This window comes from Caretta caretta, chromosome 1 (genome assembly GCF_965140235.1).
Source record: "Caretta caretta isolate rCarCar2 chromosome 1, rCarCar1.hap1, whole genome shotgun sequence".
Lineage (NCBI taxonomy): Eukaryota > Metazoa > Chordata > Testudines > Cheloniidae > Caretta > Caretta caretta.
In genome coordinates this window covers 79,893,716-79,916,708 of record NC_134206.1, presented here as the reverse complement: position 1 = coordinate 79,916,708, position 22,993 = coordinate 79,893,716, and the positions used below count along the sequence as shown (strand labels likewise).

The 22,993-nt window shown below is 44.5% G+C and overlaps 2 long non-coding RNA genes across 2 annotated transcripts in view; one reads left to right on the top strand and one right to left on the bottom strand.

Moving 5' to 3' along the window:
* Positions 1-22,993, top strand: part of LOC142072367 (uncharacterized) — a 230,362-nt gene that overhangs the window by 106,274 nt on the left and 101,095 nt on the right. The window lies entirely within an intron of this gene.
* The window catches only part of LOC142069661 (uncharacterized), a 53,258-nt gene that overhangs the window by 19,408 nt on the left and 10,857 nt on the right, over positions 1-22,993 (bottom strand). The window contains exons 2-4 of the long non-coding RNA XR_012665597.1: positions 20,478-20,546; positions 14,490-14,575; positions 13,487-13,593 (exon numbers count right to left, since the gene is read on the bottom strand). This is a non-coding gene — a long non-coding RNA (uncharacterized LOC142069661). The remainder of the gene's footprint in view (positions 1-13,486; positions 13,594-14,489; positions 14,576-20,477; positions 20,547-22,993) is intronic.

Below are 22,993 nucleotides of genomic sequence, written 5' to 3'. Positions count from 1 at the left end.
CCTTGTTTCAACCTCTCCCGATAGTTGTGGGGGTCAACACTGAGGACATACAGTACATGAAGCATAGTTGGCTACAACAAGACCCAGATGCTACGCTAAGGATAATATCTTTTCAGTAGCTGCATCTGGATCTTTGGCAGACTCTACAGGCTGTTTGCTGGCAGTCCTGGATTTGCCTCTGGGGCTGTCATCTGTCATGTTGTTAAGGCTGCTGATGGTCTGTCTCTGCTGCCTTGGCCTCCTGGGCTTCATTTTCCTTTCAACCACCTTTGCTAATGAGGATTTTGTTGCTCTTATACATTTTAAGAATAAGGGGACCACAATAAATTGCGAAGACTTGTTGACCAGAATGCCAGACCAGGGTGGCGTAAGGGAGATCACCTGCAGCCTCAGAAATCTGGTCTCTGCACCTTCACTGATGCACATTTTTTTAAGAACTGCAGGGTATGGAATCTACTTGCAGACTGTTCGTATGCTTGGCTGCTATTTATTAAGTCAGGGCTATGATGACTCAGGTACGGTGGTTGTAATTGTGACAGTTTCCTTTCTACACACACCTGATGATGACATATACAATTGTTGAATTAGCAAAGGAGATACTTCAATGAATATGGTGTAGCAGTGAATTGGCTGTAAAAGAGATATGATGTGTAGCATGGATTTCTTCCTCCTCTGCTTCATGGCACACAATGATTTAAGGAAAATAGTTAAAATAAAATATTAATGGAATAGCAGAAAGGGAAAAACAACCCACTGTTAACATGCCCAGTGGTGAGAGAAAATTACAGGTTTCATTGTGTATGCTACAGCATCTGCCTACACAGAGAGGCTAAGCCTTAGGATCTCCCAGGGGAAATAGCTGTGGATAAGTTATTCAATTAGAACAGCATTATTGGCCAGCCACCTTGGAGAATTGGGTTGATGATGTTGTGATTATCCTGCTCCACATTCCTTCATGTCCCAGATAGGCTGCATTGCTTTGCAACTTCCTTAAGTGTCCACACAGCTATACAGTAAGTGAGCAATTGAAATGGGGGATATCAGGGATGACTGAAAGAAAATAATTTTTGAATGAACTTTGCTTGCGTAGCCATAGCCTAAATATTCTGAATCATATTGTGTTTTCGGGGACTTCTATTGTACTGCATGACAGACCTGGCAGTGGGCAGGAAAGAGATTTTCATTGTGTGCATTTAACCTGTGGCATGGGGCACCAGATCTCATACTGACAGATACAAAATAGAATAATACTCCTTCAAGTGTGACATTCTTATTAGAAATAGAGACGCTTTAAACGGCTACAGTCTTAGGTGGTTAGTTAAACAGCTTTAACTCTACCACCAACGTTTAGATCTTTCATAAATTAGAAACTTTCTGTTTAAAATTAGTATTTTTATTGACAACAAAACAAACCCAGTAACAGCAGGGATTTTGTTTCGTTTTGTTGCATTTTTTTAACAAAGAACCTGGTCCTGCAAACCCTTCTTTCACAGAACTTCAATTGAAATAAATAGTAGCAGAGAGGGGTTGTAGGATTGGGTCCAAAATAGCATACTACAGTTCATAGTGTAAGCTTCATAGAAACCCAATGAAAACAGCCCTAAACAGGATCAGCATAGCTCTACCCTATTTTAAAGTAAAATCAGCACCATTTTCCCCTTTCCATATTTTTGTATTTTAGTAGTTGTCACTGGTTTCGTAGATTCATAGATTTGTAAGGACATAAGGAATTTATTTGATCACCTAGTTTGACTTCCTGTGTAACATAGGCCATAGAATTTAATCTAATTTCAAATGAATTTGGAGCTTTTTTCAGGTGAATATGTTATGGCTTTTAGGCTTCTCATTGTTTCTGCACTCACAGTTGCAGATAGATTTTTCATAACATCTCGGCATGTTGGGTGCTTGAGCTATTTTGAAAATCTAACCATAAATGTTACAACTGCTAGGTGCTGGGCACTTTTCAAAAGGTGCCTAAATCAGAGCTGAACTCTTTTGAAAATGTAGTCCCATGTTTGCTTTGAGCTTTACATCAGTATCAGCAATCCTTTTCCTCCTCCTTCAAAGCTGACTGAGTCAAATAGAAACTCACAGTATCCAGAAGGGCCATAAAGGAGGCATTCCGCAGAGATAATCAATGACAAAGAGAACAGTGACTTTCAGTCTGTTGGTGTATCTTAAGAATCTTCAACAAACGGTCATGCCAAGGAGTTGAAAGCAGACTGCATTCCATAAGGTCCAGCTTCAAAAAGCAGTGGGACCCACTTTCCAGTCAACACAAGATAGAAGGCGTTTTTCATGCCTGGCTGATATCTGTCATCTTAAGCTCGTAAGTCCCGCATCATAGTGAAACTTGGTGTCTTTAGTTAGTTAATGTGGCTGAGTTCTTGCACTCTAAGCTGCCAATTCATTTCCTTCCACATTTCTCATCCCTTTCAACTCCTCTGTGACCACCAACCCTTGAATATCGGAGGCAGTATAACCAAGTGCGCTGGACTGGGACTCCAGAGACGCTGGCTGTGTCACTGCTTTTTCTGGTGACCGTTGGCAAGTTACTTCCCTCCCTATCTCTCAGTTTCCCCATGGAGATAATGATACTGAACTCCTTTGTAAACACTCTGGGATCTACGGGTGAAAAGCAGTATATAAGACCTAAGTTCCCTCTAAGATGCATGGCTGCTTGGCCGCACAGCAGCCTATTAAGTGCTGCGCAGGCACTCAAGGCTGCGGCGGGGAGAGATGCCTCTCCCCACTGGCCTTGGACCTGCCACAGCCAGGGGGGAGTCACCCCTCCCCCTCCCCTGGCCCCAACCCAGCCCTGCCCAGACCAGCTGCGGCTGGGGGAGAGGAGCCCCTCCCCTGGCCCCAACCCAGCCTGGCCCATACCTGCCGCGGCCGGGGGAGAGGCATCTCTCCCCCCGAGCCCAGATCCTGCTGTGGGGAGAGAGAGCTGGGGGGAGTCCTCTCCCCCCGCATAGCCTTGGGCAGCCTGTACCCCAAACCCCTTATCCCCAGCTCCGCCCCAGAGCCCACACCCCCAGCCAGAGCCCTCACCCCCCAAAACCCTCTGCCCCAGCCCTGAGCACCCTCCCACTCCAAAACCCTTGGCCCCACCCCTGCCACATGAATTTTGTTATGTGCACCAATATGGGGTGATGTGTCACACATCACCTTCATAATGGTGCACATAACCAAATTCATTCCGCACATGCGTGCGAAAAATTACTGTATGAGACCTAGGTATAATGATTATTATCCTTGTTATACTTAATGTCCACACTTTTCTACCGTTTTTAGCCCTCTGCTGCCAATCCTGTGTGACTGTGTTGTAGATTTATTCCACTCTTAACTCTTCTGCCTCTCTTTCCCACTGCCAGCTCCATCCCTCTCGGCCTGACTCATTTCCAGTATCCCCTTCTTCTCCTGTTCTCATTATGTTGATCAACTCTGGAAGATCTCCTATGACTAGGCCTACTTTCATCATTACATCTTTGTGTTCTTCTCCCTCAGTACTGCCATATTCCTGGTCACACAGCACTATTTTCCCACTCTCATTGACTTTCTTGGCCACTTATCGACCTAGTTACTTCCTTTAAGTCACTTCTAAAGCCTTCCCCCTAACTCCAGTCTTTGGGGTAGAGCACATCACCTTGCATGATTGTACAACCCCAACACAATGGGGCACTAATCCTTATTGGGGCCTTTGTGCGCTACTGCAGTATGAATTGATAATAATTATGCTGATGCTGATAATAACAAATTAATAATTGTGGACTCCGTACAACTAACAGCAAAGTCCAGTTCCTGTTATTTCCTGCCTTATTGAAATCTGTCCAGGAAGGATGGGAGGATTAAATTGTCATCTGTCTTTGGGAACATACAATATATTGACTTGGTAACCCCTTCTATTCTATGGTACTACTTGCTTGTATGCAGAATATTACATGGAGATTAGTATGTCCTTGTCGGATTCACTAACCATACAGAGTGCCAGTTTCCTTTTGAGCTGCTAGTGGATACATTTGTACCAACTGAACGCACCAGTTCCTGCCCTAAAGAAAGCCAGTATATTAATTAGGTCTTCATTTAGAGTTTCTAGAGCTACATATTTGGAGATCTCTACTTGACATAGAAATTTGGAGCTTAGAGAAGGCTATATGGTGTGCTAAATAGCCTGGTATATTTTTACATAAGGAATCTTCTATGTATTGTGAGTTTCTCTCTTTCATCTTTGTTTGTTTTAAGATCTTGTTTTGAATCCATATGGATATATCTGCAAAAAGAGTGTGTTAACCGGATCACTGAGGTTTAGGTTGGATATTAGGAAAAACTTTTTCACTAGGAGGGTGGTGAAACACTGGAATGCGTTACCTAGGGAGGTGGTAGAATCTCCTTCCTTAGAAGTTTTTAAGGTCAGGCTTGACAAAGCCCTGGCTGGGATGATTTAATTGGGGATTGGTCCTGCTTTGAGCAGAGGGTTGGACTAGATGACCTCCTGAGGTCCCTTCCAACCCTGATATTCTATGATTCTATGACTGTAGTTCTGTGCCACTATATTGATGCCTAGGGAAATAGGTATTGTACTTGTTGCAGAATTTGGGTGAAATTCTGGCCCTATGGAAGTCAATTCAATTGGGCCAGGATTTCAGTTCTAGTGTTCTTGAATTCTCTGGAACTAGAAAGCTCCCTCCCACTTCTCCTTCTGTTACAAACTATCAAGAGGAGAACCAGAGAGTAGAGAAAATCCAGAATACATTATCCAGAATGCAGCTGAAAAAAATTAAATGCCTGAAACTGCAAACATTGACTGCTAAGTACAGTGCCTATTAGTCAATGAGACTACTCAACATAGCTGGCACCTCACTTGGGATCAGGCTCTAAAAATCACTACATATTGAGCCCAGGCCTTTCCCCATACTGAGACTTCTGAAGATCACAAAAAGGAATTAAACATAACAAAATAGTAGGTGGAATTACAGTTGTTCTACTTAACACTGGCCAGTTGCATTAGATAACTAATTAAGAACTTGCAGGTAATCCAATAAATTGGTGTATCTATTGTAGTAAATATGGGAAGTACTAGGTATGTAGATGTGTGTACTGTTATTTTAAATCAATAGTGAGGTGAAGATGTGTCTAGTGTTCTTTTAATTTTGGAGCAGGGAGCTAAGCAGGAAGGGATGGAGAAGGTTCTAAGAGAAGTTCTACCACGAGGCTATAGAAGGCAAACAACTTTAGAGCTAACACTTTGGCAGTTCTTTATGTACACCTGAAAAGAACCCACAATTAAACAATATTGTTACAAGCCACCATCTTTCACTAAATCACTGAAAATCAAACTGGGCCTCATGGTGAAGATTAACAGGAGGAGGTGATGATGTATTTTTAAGGAGACATTCTGTTGAGTATTGCAGTGTTAAACAGCCATTTCTAGTGTTCTGCTCTGAAAAATAACTATGCCAAAGGCCACCTTCTTCATCAACAAATCTGCTCTCCACATGTATCCAGAATCACGTCTTCACATTAGTGACCAAAACAAGTTTTCACTGCTTTTTACTTCTGTTAGCCCTGCCGAGCAAAGGTATAGCTAGCATCCCCAACTTACACTGTCATCTGGGTGAGCAGACTGGAAATCAGTATGGCTCTCTCTGGTTTCTGCAGCCTGCCAGTGCAGATCACAACACAGGATTGTGTTTTAAAGGCTGGATCCTGCACCGTTCAAGTTAACAGGATCAGGACCAAGCCCTGAGAGTAAGAACTGAATTCAGTTCCTTCATGTATTCCATCAGCAGGGTTGTTTACTAATGTACCTCCAATGGCTAGAATGATGAAGAAGAATGGAAAAGAAGAGGAAAAGTCAGCTCTGGCCAGCATCATCTATGTTGTAACCCATAATTCTATCATGTATGTTTTTGTTATTTTGGTTAAAATTTGTTTAAATTTTAAGTACATATGTGATAAATAATTATTCTTATTGTCTAATGAAAGGGCATAGAAACTGTGCTAAATATGCCTTGGGTGAGGGGTCACCAGGAAGGTACCAGGTGTGAACTAAGGTTGAATCTTGGGCACAGCAAAGAGGCATAATGGTGCTCTGTTGTAGAAATAGGCATTCTATGTCAAGGAGTAGGGGCTGTGCCCAAGGGTTCAGTTTAGCTCTGGGTTCCCCCATTTAGAGATTCTGTACTCTATGAGGCTTGACCAGACCAGTGGCAAGGCAGGGATCAGAGTTGACTCCATGAAGATACCTGACTGGACTCACAGAGCAGAGCTGATTCTTGCTGAGGACTGCCTAGAACAGCGGTGTAGAGCAGACTAGTTGAGTGGTGGCAGAAAGGACTCCATGGCTAGGCCAGCAAAGGTAAGCCAAGCTGATTTCCCAGAGCCTTGACCCATTCAGTGCTGGGACAAGTTGCATCACAGAGCTGGGCCAGGTGGCTGCACCTCAGGGTAGGACCAGGCTGAGCAAATCTGACAGGACCTAAGCTAGACCAGACTGGAGTGCCACCCCTGGATGCCTTGGCTACTACTTGTAACTTATTCCAATCATGAGTGGGCTTTCAGGTGAGTGGAGATGTGGTGATCAGGCTATTGGTCTTCCAGCTACTGGACATTTATTGAGACTGGAAGGGAATTGATCAAATGTGTTCTTAATCTTTATTTAAATGTGCATACTGAGTTTCCATATTCTTTTGTCTGTATCCCATTTCTGCAATAGAAGATTTTTTTTGCTTTGTATTCCAAAGTAGACTCAAGTGATTGAAAGTGGGTATGAATCACGTCTTAAGGGTCACCAAGGAGAGTTCTTTTCCCCTACAACTGAAAAGTGAGTAAAACTCTGGGTAGTGACTTGAGCTATTGTTGTAGTTATTTTAGAAAAGGAACCTCTAGATATTTTGAACCCATCCATTGTTGTTGCCATTGACACCTGGCAGAAGGATTACACTAGGTTCCAATCAGTTATACCTATGCAAAGACAATGGATTGCACAAATGTAAAACTGGGGCCTAATTCCATTATTGGTGGTGATAATCAAGAATGAAATGTTTCAAGCCATCTCTTAGGGTATGTCTACACAGCAAAGAAAACCCTCAGGTGGACCATGGCAGCCAACACAGGCTTGTGGGGTTCAGACTGAGGGATTGTTTCATTGCTGTGTAGACTTCTGGACTCAGTCTGGAGCCCGGCCTCTAGGACTTTGTGGGGTGGGAGGGTCACAGAAGTCTAGCTCCAGCCCAAGCCCAAAAGTCTACACATCAATGAAACAGCCCCACATCCTGAGTCCCGTGAGCCGGAACAGGCTGGCATGGGCCAGCCATGTGGTTTTATTCGCTGTGTAGACATACCCCCAGTGGTATCAGGGATGAAGATTATTCTTCTTCGAGAGCTTGTTCATGTCCATTCCACATTAGGTGTGCGCACGCCGTGTGCACGAGCGTCGGAAACTTTTCCCCTTAGTGGCTCCCTTCGGGTCAGTGGGGCCCCCTGAGTGGCGCCACTATGGTGTGCCCGCCGGCCTGACCCCTCCAGTTCCTTCTTACCATCCGTGGCGGTGTTGGAACAACCCCTCTCTCTCTCTCTCTCTCTCTCTCTCTCTCGTAGAAGAGCAGTCCCTTAGCCTTTAGAGTAGCTGTTGGGACGGTGCAACAACAACAGTAGCAATAATGCGCCGGGCCAGAACCAGGGCCAGCACAAACCCCAGCCAGGCACTAAGCCAGGCTTCTGAAGGTGCGCTCAAGGACAGCATACCAGACCAGTCACTCCCTTTGTTTCCTGAACTGCCTGTCCCGTTTCTCCTGTGCGTGGTGCACCATTACATCAGACTGTTGGGTCTTACGCACGGTGTGGAACAGGTACTAGCTGCAGTTCGCCTCCCTCCCCCCTCCCATCCCGCCTTCCCCATCCCTCTTCAAGGACCCCTCTCATGAACATCTCCTAGAGAAGGAGGTTCGCTCGCTGCTAGAGGCAGGGGTGGTAGAGGCGATGCCGCACAGCCTAAGGGGGAAAGGGTTCTACTCCTGGTACTTCCTCATCCCCAAGGCCAAAGGGGGCCTTCATCCCATTTTAGACCTGTAAAAGCTCAACAAGTTCCTGGTCAAGGCCCGGTTCCGCATGGTCTCTCCGGGCACCATCATCCCTTCCCTGGATCCGGGAGGCTGGTACGCCGCCCTTGACATGAAAAAGGCATACTTCCATATCACCATCCACCCAGCACATCGGCGGTTCCTACGCTTCACTGTGGGCCAAGAATCATAGAATCATAGAATCATAGAATATCAGGGTTGGAAGGGACCCCAGAAGGTCATCTAGTCCAACCCCCTGCTCAAAGCAGGACCAATTCCCAGTTAAATCATCCCAGCCAGGGCTTTGTCAAGCCTGACCTTAAAAACCTCTAAGGAAGGAGATTCTACCACCTCCCTAGGTAACGCATTCCAGTGTTTCACCACCCTCTTAGTGAAAAAGTTTTTCCTAATATCCAATCTAAACCTCCCCCACTGCAGCTTGAGACCATTACTCCTCGTTCTGTCATCTGCTACCATTGAGAACAGTCTAGAGCCATCCTCTTTGGAACCCCCTTTCAGGTAGTTGAAAGCAGCTATCAAATCCCCCCTCATTCTTCTCTTCTGCAGGCTAAACAATCCCAGCTCCCTCAGCCTCTCCTCATAACTCATGTGTTCCAGTCCCCTAATCATTTTTGTTGCCCTTCGCTGGACTCTCTCCAATTTATCCACATCCTTCTTGAAGTGTGGGGCCCAAAACTGGACACAGTACTCCAGATGAGGCCTCACCAATGTCGAATAGAGGGGAACGATCACGTCCCTCGATCTGCTCGCTATGCCCCTACTTATACATCCCAAAATGCCATTGGCCTTCTTGGCAACAAGGGCACACTGCTGACTCATATCCAGCTTCTCGTCCACTGTCACCCCTAGGTCCTTTTCCGCAGAACTGCTGCCTAGCCATTCGGTCCCTAGTCTGTAGCTGTGCATTGGGTTCTTCCGTCCTAAGTGCAGGACCCTGCACTTATCCTTATTGAACCTCATCAGATTTCTTTTGGCCCAATCCTCCAATTTGTCTAGGTCCTTCTGTATCCTATCCCTCCCCTCCAGCGTATCTACCACTCCTCCCAGTTTAGTATCATCTGCAAATTTGCTGAGAGTGCAATCCACACCATCCTCCAGATCATTTATGAAGATATTGAACAAAACCGGCCCCAGGACTGACCCTTGGGGTACTCCACTTGATACCGGCTGCCAACTAGACATGGAGCCATTGATCACTACCCGTTGAGCCCGACAATCTAGCCAGCTTTCTACCCACCTTGTAGTGCATTCATCCAGCCCATACTTCCTTAACTTGCTGACAAGAATACTGTGGGAGACCGTGTCAAAAGCTAGTCAAAAGAACATTACTAGTTTGCAGTTCTCCCGTTCGGTCTAGCCACGGCCCCACAGGTGTTCACGAAATGCATGGTGGTGGTGGCAGCCTTCTTACAGAACCAGAGGGTCCGGGTATACCCGTACCTCGACGACTGGCTCCTGATGGGCTGATCCAAGGCAGAAGTGCGGGGCCATGTGGAGGTGACCCTGAGATTGTTCCGCGAGCTGGAGCTCCTGGTCAACGACCCCAAGTCCACGCTTGTGCCCACAAAGAGAGTGGAATTCATAGGGGCGGTCCTGGACGCGATGCAGGCCAGGGCAAGCCTTCCAGTATCCCAATTCTGAGCTATCCAGCAAGCGGTGGCCTCCCTGTGCCAGTTTCCAATGACAACGGCCATGTGCTGCCTGCAGCTGCTGGGCCACACGTCAGCATGCATGCACGTGGTCAGGCATGCCAGACTGAGACTCAGGACTCTGCAGGCATGGCTCGCTCGGGTGTACTGCCCAGGCAGGGACCCCCCTGGACTTGGTAGTGACAGCCCCAAGGGATGTGCTGGACTCCCTGCTGTGGTGGCAGTCCCAGCCTGTGTTTTGTGAAGACATCCCCTTTGCCGCACCACAACCGGACCTGACGCTGATGATGGACGTGTCAGACCGCGGATGGGGGGCTCACTTCAGGGACCTCATGATGCAGAGGTTGTGGTCTGGGGCAGAGCAGTCGCTCCATATCAATGTGAAGGAGCTCAGGGCGGTTCATCTCACCTGCCAGACCTTTCATGCCACTCTGAGTGGCCACAGCGTGACAGTTCTGACAGATAACACTACTGCCGTGTTTTATATAAGCAAACAGGGCAGGGCTCATTCCTTGCCACTCTGTTGCAAGGCTTTCCTCCTCTGAGACCTTTGCATAGCCAATACAATTCACCTCGAGGCGTCCTATCTCCCGGGGGTACAAAACAAGCTGGCGGACCCCCTCAGTAGGTCGTACTGCTTGCACGAGTGGACGTTCAGGGTGGACTTCGTGCTTTCACTCTTCCGGAGGTGGGGGTTTCCCCGGGTAGACCTGTTTGCCACCAGGGCCAATGCCCAGTGCCCGCGGTTCTGCTCGTTCCAGGGCCTCAGCTCAAGCTCGCTCATGTTTACAATCCCGTGGAGAGGAGGCTTGATGTATGCCTTGGTGCACAAAGTCCTACTCAAGGTGCGCAGGGATAGGGCAGTGGTGATCTTCATCGCCCCAGCCTGGGCCCGCCAGCACTGGTACACATCACTCCTAGAGCTGTCGATGGAGGCCCCAGTAGTCCTGCCCCTAAATTGGGACCTCATTATACAGGACGGTGGGCGGCTTCTCCACCCTGACCTACAGTCACTGCACCTGACAGCGTGGACGCTCTGTAGCGAAACGCCCTGGAGAGCCAGTGCTCCCTTCCTGTGCAGCAGATTCTGCTTAACAGTAGAAAGCCCTTTACCAGGGCGGCCTATATGGCCAAGTGGAAAAGGTTCTCATGTTGTTGTGAACCCCGACAGGTGCGACCATGCCAGGCCCCAGTGCAGGCCATCCTGGAGTACCTCCTGAACCTCTAGCAGCAAGGGCTAGCCCCGTCCTCACTCAGAGTGCACCTGGCGGCCACCTCCGTCTTCCATCCGGGGTTCTCAGGGGGCTCGGTGTTTTCCCACCCAATGGTGGGACGGTTCCTTAAAGGGTTGGAGAGGGTTCCCGTACTCCCGCCCACCAGTCCCTCCATGGAACCTTAATCTATTCTTCTCTAAACTCATGGGACCCCCTTTCGTGCCCCTCGCTTCTTGTTCTCTCCTCCACCTTTCCTGGAAGGTGGCATTTCTGGTTGTCATTACCTCGGCCAGAAGGGTGTCCGAACTGAGGGCCCTCACCTCTGAGCCGCCGTATACAGTACAAGGACAAGGTGCAGTTCCAGCTGCACTCCAAGTTCCTCCCTAAGGTGGTCTCCCAATTCCATTTGGGCCAGGACATTTGTCTGGCGGTGTTCTTCCCGAAACCCCATGCGGACCCGAGTCACCACAGCTTGCACACCTTGGATGTGCGTCGAGCGCTGGCATTCTATTTGGAGCACACCAAGCCCTTTCGGAAATCCGTGCAGCTGTTTGTGGCTGTAGCCAAGAGGATGAAAGGCCTCCCAGTGTCAGCACAGCGGATTTCGTCTTGGATTACAAGCTGCACCCGGACGTGCTATGAGCTCGCAGGTGTTCCAGCCCCGGCAGTCACAGCCTACTAGACCAGGGTGCAGGCGACTTCCACGGCATTCCTGGCACAGGTCCAAATCCAGGAGATCTGCAGAGCAGCCACCTGGTCCTTGGTGCACACCTTCACAACCAGCAGGCCAGAGAGGACGCGGTGGTTGGCAGAGCAGTCCTCCGAGCAGTTGTTCCATGACTCCTACCCTCCTCCAGAGGTAAGCTTGTGATTCACCTAATGTGGAATGGAAGTGAACAAGCACTCAAAGAAGAAAAAACGGTTACTTACCTTCTCGTAACTGTTGTTCTTTGAGATGTGTTGTTCACGTCCATTCCACCACCCACCCTCCTACCCCTCTGTCGGAGTCGCCGGCAAGAAGGAACTGGAGGGGGTCGGGCCAGTGGGGGTATATATGCACGGCGGGAGCCGCTAAGGGAAAAAGTTTCCGACACTCGTGCATGCGGCGTGTGCACACCTAATGTGGAATGGACGTTAACAACACATCTCGAAGAACAACAGTTACAAGAAATTTCAGAGTAGCAGCCGTGTTAGTCTGTATCCACAAAAAGAAAAGGAGTACTGGTGGCACCTTAGAGACAAAATAAATTTGTTAGTCTCTAAGGTGCCACAAATACTCATTTTCTAGTTACAAGAAAGTAAGTAACCATTTTTTCTTAGGCCACAGTAATAGCAGGACCCTGTTTAAAGGAAATGATCACCTCTAACTGAGCCTGTGAGATTCAGAAGGAAGTCAAACATCTGAATTAAAAGCATATGGTAGGAAATAGAATATTCCATCAAATCCAGTGTGTTGGGATATAAACTGATCACGTGCATGGATGAGGAAGGAATCTCCTTCAGTACACAGTCTAGTACAGCTGGCTAGGCACTTTATGAGAGTTTTCACTCCTCTAAAAAATCAGCCATTGGCTGCTGCCAGAGGCAGGATGCCAGACTAGATGAATCCAATGATCTAATCCATCTTGGCAGACCTTGTGTTCACAATTACAAGGAGATATAGTAGGAACAACTGCTAAAAATACAATCCATAAGTAATTTCCATAGACCACAGGCCCTGGGTTAAATGGCTTATCCCCCTGATTCAGAACAAAAAGCAGAATGTGTGCTGGAATGGATGTGTCAGGTTAATGAGCGGACATGTGCCAGGAGCTGGGGTTTCATGGATTTACTTTGCACCTTAACTTCATATACAAATACATATGCAAATAGCTTAAAAGCAACACTGTTAAACGAAGAACACAAACAACCCAGATAGGCTAATGCAAACACTTACTGATGTGACAGACAAAAAGGCAACTCCAAACCCACCAAAACTAATTTCTGACAAATATGCCAGGAAGCTAGAGGTCCCCACTGGACAAATATCTCTTACAGCCTGGCATCTGTGCCCTGTGTTTATTATTCTAACAGGAGCAGGCACAGGGGTATGAAGTACAAAGTAAATGGTACCCTGCCAAAGTCTTTGTTCTTATTTAATTGTTTAAAAACCATATTTTAGAATGTTCTCTATGTATAACTGTTATGCTTGGAAAGATTCCAAAGCCTAACTGTTAGTAGAGAACAAGGGTATTTTTTTTGTTAAATTCTCAAAGGCAGATGTGTACAGTAATGGATATTTGTGTTTGCTTCATTTTTGTACATGTTTTCCCTTAGGGTAAGTGCTGTATTTGAAAGCACATGTTAATTTAGCTCTTGAGTAGAGCTACAGCAAACTGTTTTGCCCCTTTGGGAAACCTGGGGGTGGGACGGGGGACATGCTTTTAAAGTTTGAGAGTTTTCTGCAGCTTTTGTCATGTGTTCATTCATATTGTGTGCCTACATGCATACAATACACTTGCAGTCAGGAGCAAACCTTAAAATACATGAAAAATCTTACCTCCATGTGAATGGGATGATTGAAGTTTGGGAAAGGCTGGTGTCAATGCTGCTGCAGTGTAGAGTCATCCTGTCACAAATATTAGCACCATTCAGTTTTCTGAAAGACTTTGTTTTTCAAAAAGAATCCAAGACCGTGAGAGAGGAGAAAAAGAACAGATACAATCCCATTAAAGTGCAGGGAAATTCAATGGGTTTTTCCAGAAAGTATTTTAGACATTACTATAAAAGGCATTAAACATAACAGCCATATTAGGTCAAATCAGTGGCCCATCTATCTTCTGACAGTGGGCGGTGCCAGATGCTTCAGAGAGAGTAGCCAGAACAGGGCACTTTATCAAGTGATCCACCCCATATCATCCAGTCCCAACTTCTAGCAGTCAGAGATTAGGGACACCTAGAACTTGGGCTTGCGTCCCTGGCCATCTTGACTAATAGCCATTGATGGACCTATCATCAATAAACTTATCAAATTCTTTTATACTTTTGGCCTTCACAACATCTGCTGACAACAAATTCCACAGGTTGACTGCATGTTGTGTGAAGAAATACTTCCTTTTGTTTGCTTTAAACCTACTGCCTATTAATTTCATTGGGTGACCCCTGGTTCTTGTGTTATGTGAAAGTGCTTTGACCCCAGCAGCCTGCCTACAACACAATGGCCCCACCCTGGTCTCCCCCAGCCTTGGTTACTATTTGCAGGGTGACACCAACACACACTCTGGTCCTGAATTTCCCCAAAACCATCTGCCCTGCAGTATCCACCCCTCTCCTGGACAACTCAGAGAAGACAAAAGCACAGTTTATTACTTTAACTGGATTTAACAAATGCAATGTTGGGTTGGTTTAGATTAAAAGTAAAACAACTTTATTAACAAAAAGAGAGAGGTTTTAAGTAAGTTTAAGGGATAAAGACAAAAATGGTTAAAAGCAAATAAAAGTACAATATGCTTTCTCGTGGCTAAAACTTAATCTACAGTCTTGGTTTAAAGTAGATTTCTTACCAATCTTTATTCTGTCCATCCTTGGCTGACTTCCCATCAGTCAGCACCTTCCACAGAAGTACGAGGTGCTGGTCTCCCTTGTCTCCCTAGATGAAAGATGACCTCTTAGTTTTCCCTTCCTGTGGACTTCCCATCCCTCTGCTGATTTGTATGTAAATGTTTTGATTTCATAATGTTTAATTCACACTGTAGAATTAAATAGCTGCCTTCCCTCCTATTTGGGAGAAAATCTGTTTCTCCCTTTGTCTGGTCAGAGACTTCAAAGTATAGTATCAGTGAGTATCCAAAATTCCTCATATAGTATTAATACATACATTGCACAATTATATTAATTATTATTAGTGTATTATTAGGTTTCATAAAAGACCTTACTTGATATACTTTTATAACACATTAATATTGTATACAATCCTCTGAGTCAATTACTTATCATTTGAGATTCAAAACCCCTGTCTTTACAGTCTAGTAAGCCATTGAAATGTATTCTCAGATAAAGTTCTTTTCCTCATTCTGTGCAGTCTGTTTCTACAGTGAATAATCTGTAAATGAAATCTCAAAACCACAATGAGTGTGAATGTAAAACAGTTGAGGCAGAAATTAGACTTGCTTCTGTATATGGTAAAACAGTCTTATCCCAGGGCAGAAGGAATTTAGTGGTGATTAATAAATTGAGCTGGCTCTGACTCTCAAAGACTATTGTACAATTTGCAAAGAGGAAGAGGGTCATTGTCAACATCGGGCATGTGGAATTATTGCCATCTTGACATGAAGACATCTCAAAAGCTTGTTGCTGTGTTAGCAGGAAATTAGTGTCTGGTGGTATGACTTAGTACATGAAAGCAAGAGGAAGGAAGAAGAGATTTGGGAGCTGGTTATCTCATTGAATCAACATGACCGAGCATAAGTGTTACTTCCATACAAGTCAAACCAAGTCAAAGCAAACAGATAACTCTGAGGGAGGACATAGAGTTGGCAATAGCTATGGTAATTTAGATATGAACTCTTCAATTTCTTTACAGAACTTACTTTATTATGAAGGTTGCAGTTTTATTTTTGCAACTTTATAGTAAAAATAATGGTGCAATTCACATAATCTTGGAAATATAGTTTTTAAAAGTGGCAAAAGCAGTGAGGTCAGATTGCACTTGGTTGCTAGTGATGATGCCAGGTTGGTTTCGTTGTGGGTAACTGAAGACTGAATATGGCCCCTGAATACTGTTTGATATGCAAAATAGCTATTTTTTTTTAATTAACAAGGCTGGTGTACCTCATAATTAAATGAACAGGTTTGAAAATAAAAGCTCCACACAGAGGAGACAACCTATGACTAATTTAATAACGCTTGTAAGGCACTTTTCAGATAAATATATGGTGTTGTTTTAGTATTTTTGAACCTTGGCTTTTCAATTTTAGACCCTGATGATCCCTTCCAATACCACGTAGGGTAAAGAGCCAGACTGAGTGCATCTGGGCTGGTGACATGGCATGTTCTTCCCACTACTTTTTCAGATCCTATGGAAGCTCCTCCACAAATCCCCTGAGAGCTGATGCTCTGAACATCAGGAAGGCCTAAGTTTTCTTTCCCAAGCTAGGCTGTTCCTAGGATTCCCTACAGGAGCTCTCTAGAGAGAGCTTTTAGCATGACCTTTATACCCAAGACAGGGATAAAAAACAACACGTTATCATGTTAATCAGAAATTGGCTGGGATTTCTATTCAGGATCACAGCTAGAACTGGCTGGGAAATGGTTTGCCCATCTCCCCCAAAACTTTGAAATTAAAAAAAAATCCTGTTCAAACTGAGACAAACCTTAGAGAGAGAGAGAGAAATGCACCTCCAAAGTAGCCAGCAACCTGATGGGTAGGCCGCTCACCTGGGCAATGAGAAACCCACATATGAATCCCTGCTTTGCCTGATTCAGAGCAGGAACTTGAGTCTGAGTCTAACCACTGGGCTAACCGCTAGTCTCTCTTTCTTTCTGGACAATGGATATTTAACTATTTGTACAAAATGGAACAGCTTCATCAGAAGAGTTTGAGCTTCATCCCAGAATAGGCAATAGCCCAGTGATTAAGGCACTTACTTGGGATGTTGGAGTCTTGGATATAAGTCCCTAGCCTGAATCAGCACGAGGAATTTGAACTTGGGTCTCCTACATGCCAGATCAGGGCCCTAATAGCTCAGTTATTGGCTATTCTAGAGGTTGAGCTCCTCTCGCTCTCCTTTTTTCTCTTGTTTTCTTTCTTCTCCCCCCATCCCTGAGGAAACGTTTGTGATATCTAACCATTTCCCACAAAAATATTTGCTTTTGAAGAATTGGCATTTTCTGACAAAAAATGTGTTGTTGAAAATTTCCTGACCAGCCCTTGTCACCGCACCTGATAGTAGGCAGGGTCAACAAAAGAAACCTGCCACACCATCTCAGCTCTGTGTAGCTCGATAGCTTGTCTCTTTCATCAGCAGACGTTGGTCCAATAAAAGATATTATCTAACCCACCTTGACCCCCTCACAGCACAGCTCCTAGTACCGCCCATCTTTATGCCCCCACACTTGGAGTGCCACAATTTTAGCTGGGCCTTTCAGTTTTAGGTCCATTTTCTTAAAACCGTTACCATGTTCAGGGTTAATAATGGGTTTGGAAGTTCCTATCCCTTAAGACAAATGAAGGACGCAAACAGCACACTGTTGGTTCCAAGTTTAGGCTCTCTGGGAGCACAGCACATAAGACAGCAATACATTGATTTACAGAGCAAAGGCTATCTTTGCAACCAGAAGGGCTTGAAACTTTATTCTTCAAATGAAAGATTATCAATCTTCTGAGAAAGACACTGAACACCTTAAGACATGACTTTGAAAGACACCTTAGTTCTGTTGTGATGTGGGGGACGTTTTATGTGGCTGCCTTAGAAAGCATCATGTTTTCCCTCACACAAAAAAGTAGATTATTTGATTCAAGTTTAAAGAGGTCATTCAAGCATCCCTGCTTTAATGGTGATAATCTGGAAATGCAAAGAGAACTATGCCTGAGGAATATATAGTACCTAAGGGCTAGATTTTGGCAGGCTTCTCACATTGACTATCACTATTCCTGACTCTGCAAGCAGTTTCACTGAAATTGATGGGAATGCTTGTGGGAGAAAACTTAGCGCTACAAAAGACGTGGGAGGATGGCAGAACTGTGCCCAATACAGTGTCCCAGACAGCATAAAATGATGGCAGACAAAGAAGAGTTCAATCTTCTTTCTGCATCTTCATCTACTTCCAGTAGCTCATTCCTGAAAATTGTGGCTCAGCTTTGAACTTATAAATTTCTGTTGTTTTCCCACAACCTTCCAAATAGTTTCATTAACACAACACTGCCAGCTTGTCTGCTAGAACCCTACTTACAAAACAAAGTATCAATAGAATCAACTCAGAAAGATCCTTAAGCCCTTGCTTAGAATTATGCACACCAGATGCTTATCTCGATTGCCTCAGTGTAGATCCAAAATAACTCTACTGACCTTTGGTCCGATCAGAATCTATCCCATGTGTCTTCAGGGCAACTTCAATGATTCTACTAACCAATTACTATTTTAAAAGTGGAGATGTCTTATCCAGAAGATGCTAGTGCACCTGCACTGATAAAGGTGAGTAGTATGTAGCATAATATCCATTTACAATGCCAAGGTATTTCTGTTTATTTGTGTCCCTGGGCTCTGTTTATTTTCTCTCGTGTTCTTCAGTTAGGAGAAGTTAATCTTGATATCAAGAATCATAATTATAATGGCTGTGCATTTCAGCTTTGCAGGAACACAAATAAACAGAAATACCTTGGCATTAGGCAAACACACGTCTTGAAATTTAAATTTGATTTTTGTCCCCTCAGGTGAGATAAACAAATGTAGGGTCTGATCGTCTCATATTTTAGTCAGGCATGAACTGAAAACTTCCCTAAGACCATATCTAGTGTTAGCTATATAAAAGGCAACCTGACAGACTCAAAAATGCTAATGAGAAAAACCCACAAATTCCATATGTTGTAAGCATGTTAGGGTAAGCACCATGTTTTCATTATATATTCATACAGTGCTTTGCACACTGGGGCCTCAGGGGTACTGCAGTGCAATTGATTATTAATAATAATACAAATCATCTGGGATAGATCCTCAGCTTAGTAGAACTAGCTCCACTGGCACAGATCCTAGTATCTTTGACACCCCTACTGACAACGGTTAAGCTACAGATGAGAAGTACGGTGTAGTTCTATAAGTAACACCTGGTTTACTAAACAACAAGTATCAAGGATGCTTTGTATAGATCTATCCCTCGCTGGTAGGAGATAAATTGGTAGGCTTTACTTTTGCACGTTGCCTCATTGCAGTTTCCTCATTATGGTACACGTGCCATTCTTGACATTTCTCAATGCACAGATGACTGGAATACTGACATCAGAATCCTTCCTTCTCCAGAATGCTTTTTTTTCTTCTTATGTTGTTCTGCCCTATTTTTAATGCCAATTTTAAATGCTCTGGCAACTTTAATTAAGCTCAAGCCCCTACAGTAAACTCTCACCAGCCTGGCAAATAAGAGAAAACAAACATTTTCAAGTGATCATTCATGCTAGATGTATTCCTGTTTTCCTGGGTTTATCCATTAACTTTTTCAACTCTCACTAAAGACAAGTCTACACTGCACACTATGCCTGGGCTCTGACTCAGGTTTGAGCTCAAGCATCCACTTCCATCCACACACAAATCAGTCTGGCTTGGGTCAGCAAGCATTGAGGACCTGGGTCCTAGGACTCTGCTAGGGGAGGTGGGTCAGAACTCGAGTTCTGCTGTGACTCAGGTCCAAGACCTGTCATTTTGCAGTGTAGACATAGCTTAAGCTGCAGGCCCAGCTCAGATGGTCTGCATAGTGCAGTATGGATGTGTTAGCACGGCTGTCAGATCTGGGTCCAGCAATTGCAAGCCCAGGTTTACAATGCAGTGTGGACACTCAAACACAGGCTTGGAGACACGTAGTCCACAAGCCTGTGTCCCACAAACCCAGATTTACAATGCAGTGTAGACATATCCTATATATGTAGACTGACATCTATTCTTTAAGTTTTTGTGGTCTGTTTCAAGTGATCATGGAAGCTAGACAAGCATCTTGCTGGGCTCACACAACCCACAATATGTTTTGTGTGCTGACTAAGCAACCCTCAGGTGCGTGGCCAGGGTTGGAGAAATTATGTGTATTGTTTGAGTATTTGCCACAGGGAAACTAAGCATGGTTCTTAATTTATGCCAGATGGGAGCACAGCTTTTACTTTGTGCAGAGCACTATGTAGAAACACTTGGAGAATAAACATGATATCCTGGAGTTTGGTGCTGACATAAGTTTCATGAAAATAATCAGCGTAGCGGTGTTGGGAAGAAAGCAAAGGAAAATATAAGGAGAATTTAGTGTATTGTTCAATTTAAAAATGTATTTCTTTGTGTGGCTATTAAACATGGATTGAATATTCTTAGGTTTCCCTTTGATCTTTTAAAAAAAGCGTATTTTCTTTTGGAAAGTGCCAGAGTGTCAGCTCTGACAATAGGAGTCTTCTGTTTATCCACAGAACAGGCATATTGTTATCGCCTAGGTCATGACAATGGAAGTTTCTCCGTGCTGCCCCATGGCATGCCTCAAACCTCACCTGGAAGGACAACTTTAGACAGAGAGAATGGAGTCCCACCTCTGCCTTTTGTTTCTCTGCAGATACTGCCAGCCAGGAAGTTAATTAGTGTTTGGGTGGGGGGGGGTGGACTAGATATTGGACAGAGACCACTAACTCTCATAGGCCTCTGCAATGCCATCAAATGGTAATCCTTGAGTTACAGAGCTAGGCCGCAGTTCAGCAAATACTTAAGCACACGCTTAACTTTAAAAGTGATTAGAAACACTGGCAAGTTAAGCACTTGCTGGACCTGGTCCCAAGTTTCAAACCAGCTACTTAGATGTGAAAGGTTCCATACCCATTGTCTGAAGTGCCTCGTTCCTTTTGACAGGACAGTTCTAATCTGAACGTATTCAGTTTTGACAATCTACAAAAGGAAAAACATGTATTTTATAAGCAAAATAAAGTTAGCCTTCACACTTTAATTATAAAATCCCTAAATTTAAACTAATGGAAGAAAAATCAGGGTATAACGTTTCTTTGGGTTCCATCCTGTCAAGCGTTAGAGTCAATATTTTTATTAGAACAAGCTTTTGTTTTTTTCCAACTTACAAAACTGCTTTAGATTTTACAAAAACTAACAAATAAACAAACCTACAATTCTACTTGGCATCTACAGTGTTAGAGAAAAATGCTGTATTAGCAAAGAAATGGCATATTTGTACTTGCCAACTTGAGTGATTAAATAATATAAGTTAGAATAGGAAGTCATAAAAATTGTTCAGATAAAGAACTTAACTGACAAATGCTTTTGGCTCAACCTTGGGCCTAGAAGAAATTGACTTCTGGTGGACCAAACCCAAGAAAAATACCTTCTGTATATTTTATTTTTCTTGTTAGATATTTAATAGTGCCTCTTTCTCCACAAGTATTTTTAGAATGATACAGCATATTCAATACAAAAACTACATTATACAGTGTTCAGGTTGATATTTTACACACACACACAAGTCAAGAAATTCATAGTTCATGTTCCCACATCAGCTGAAATTCACAGATTGGAGATATGTCTCCAGACACTAGTTCAGTATTTTATTAATTCTTTCAGTTTGTACAAAATTGAAAGATCATCTGTCATTTGCTCTGGGCACCCTTGAATTTGTTTAAACTTCAGTTTAAACAACTCTGCTGACTGCAGGTGTGGTAGTGTGACACCAGAGAAGACCATATGGAGCTAGCGCATGGTAGCAGCTAATGAGAGTTTGGTGAGGGAGTTCTCCAGGTGAAGGACGAACGACTACATGAACCTTGGAGTGAGTTTGTTGTTTGTGTGCTTGCTTGCTTGAAGTTTATAGTGTGTCCTGTTTGGGGGTGTGCTGAGTCCGAGTCTTGCAGCCTGCTAGGTAAAGCTGAAAGATTCCTAACAAGGCTCTAGCCTGCCATCCTTTGATCCCTAATCCCTTCGGAATCCTTGATGAGGGCATGAGGCTAACTCAGGCATTTAAAAAGCCAGCTCCTAAGCAACCAGAGGAGCTAGCAAAAGGGGAGTTTTCCCATGGAGTTTAGAGAAGGAGAGGGAGAGTTGATACAACTAACAAATTCTCTAAACGTAAATCAATAAATGCCACCTCCCAAAAAATAAATGAGCAAATTCAAACGCAACCCCCTGCAAGTAACAATAATACAGCAGAAGTCCAGCATCAGAGTGGGGGCTGTTCAGTTTATTTCACTGAATGCAGCATGTACGATTATCTGCCTTATGGGAAAGTGGTGTATATGTGTATTCAGTGCAAGGAACTCATGGCCCTCAGAGACTGAATACAGACTCTTGAGACCAGATTGGCTGAAGTGGAGGAGGGACACTAAGGGACTAGAGAGGTACACAGATGAGACATTCTGGGACACAGTAGAGAGGTCTCACCTCCAGTCTGACAGCCTCTGTGCTGTTAAGCACAATAAAAGTCTTGGGAATGGAGGGTATCAAACTTGAGTGGATGGAAATAATCCCATAGTTGGGACCCTCCTTCCAGGTGATGTCAGGGTATCCTCTCACACTGAGGATACCTCTCTGAGGGAGGGACCCCTGTTATTAGTAAGAGACAGGTAATAGTAAAGGGGGATTAGATTATTAGAAATATAGATAGCTGGCTTTGTGATGAGTGGGAGAATCACATGGTGAATTGTCTGCCAAGTGCAAAGCGGCGCGGGCCTGGCTGCCTCTTCCCGCAGCTCCCATTGACCAGGAACGGCGAACCACAGCCACTGGGAGCTGGGGAAGTCATGCAAATGTAAACAAACAGTCTGGTGGCCCTCCAGCAGATTATCCTGATGGGCTGCATGGGGACCATGGGCCACAGGTTGCCCACCACTGATCTAGACTTATGTGCAGTGTGGGAAAGGAATCAGTGATTGTGGTACATGTTGGTACCAGTGACATAGGGAAGGATAGGAGAGAGGTCTTGACAGCCAAATTTAGGCTTCTAGGTAAGAGATTAAAGTCCAATCTCTGTAGCATTCTCTAAAATGCTTCCAGTTCTATGCGCAAGGCCAGTTAGACAGGCAGAACTGCAGGGTCTCAATGTGTGGATGAGACGATTGTGTTCAGAGGAGGGATTTAGGTTTATTAAGAACTGGGAAATCTTTTGGGAAAGGAGGAGCCTATAGAGGAAGGATGGGCTCCACTTAAACCAAAACAGAACCAGATTGCTGGCATGTAAAATTAGAAAGGTTGTAGGAGAGTTTTTAAACTAAGGCCTGGGAAAAAAGCCAACAGGTGTGAAAGAGCACGTAGTTCAGACAGATACATCCCTTAAAGGAGGATTTATTAAATGGGATACTCTATATCCCAGTAAAGAGGAGAGGATAGAAGTTGAT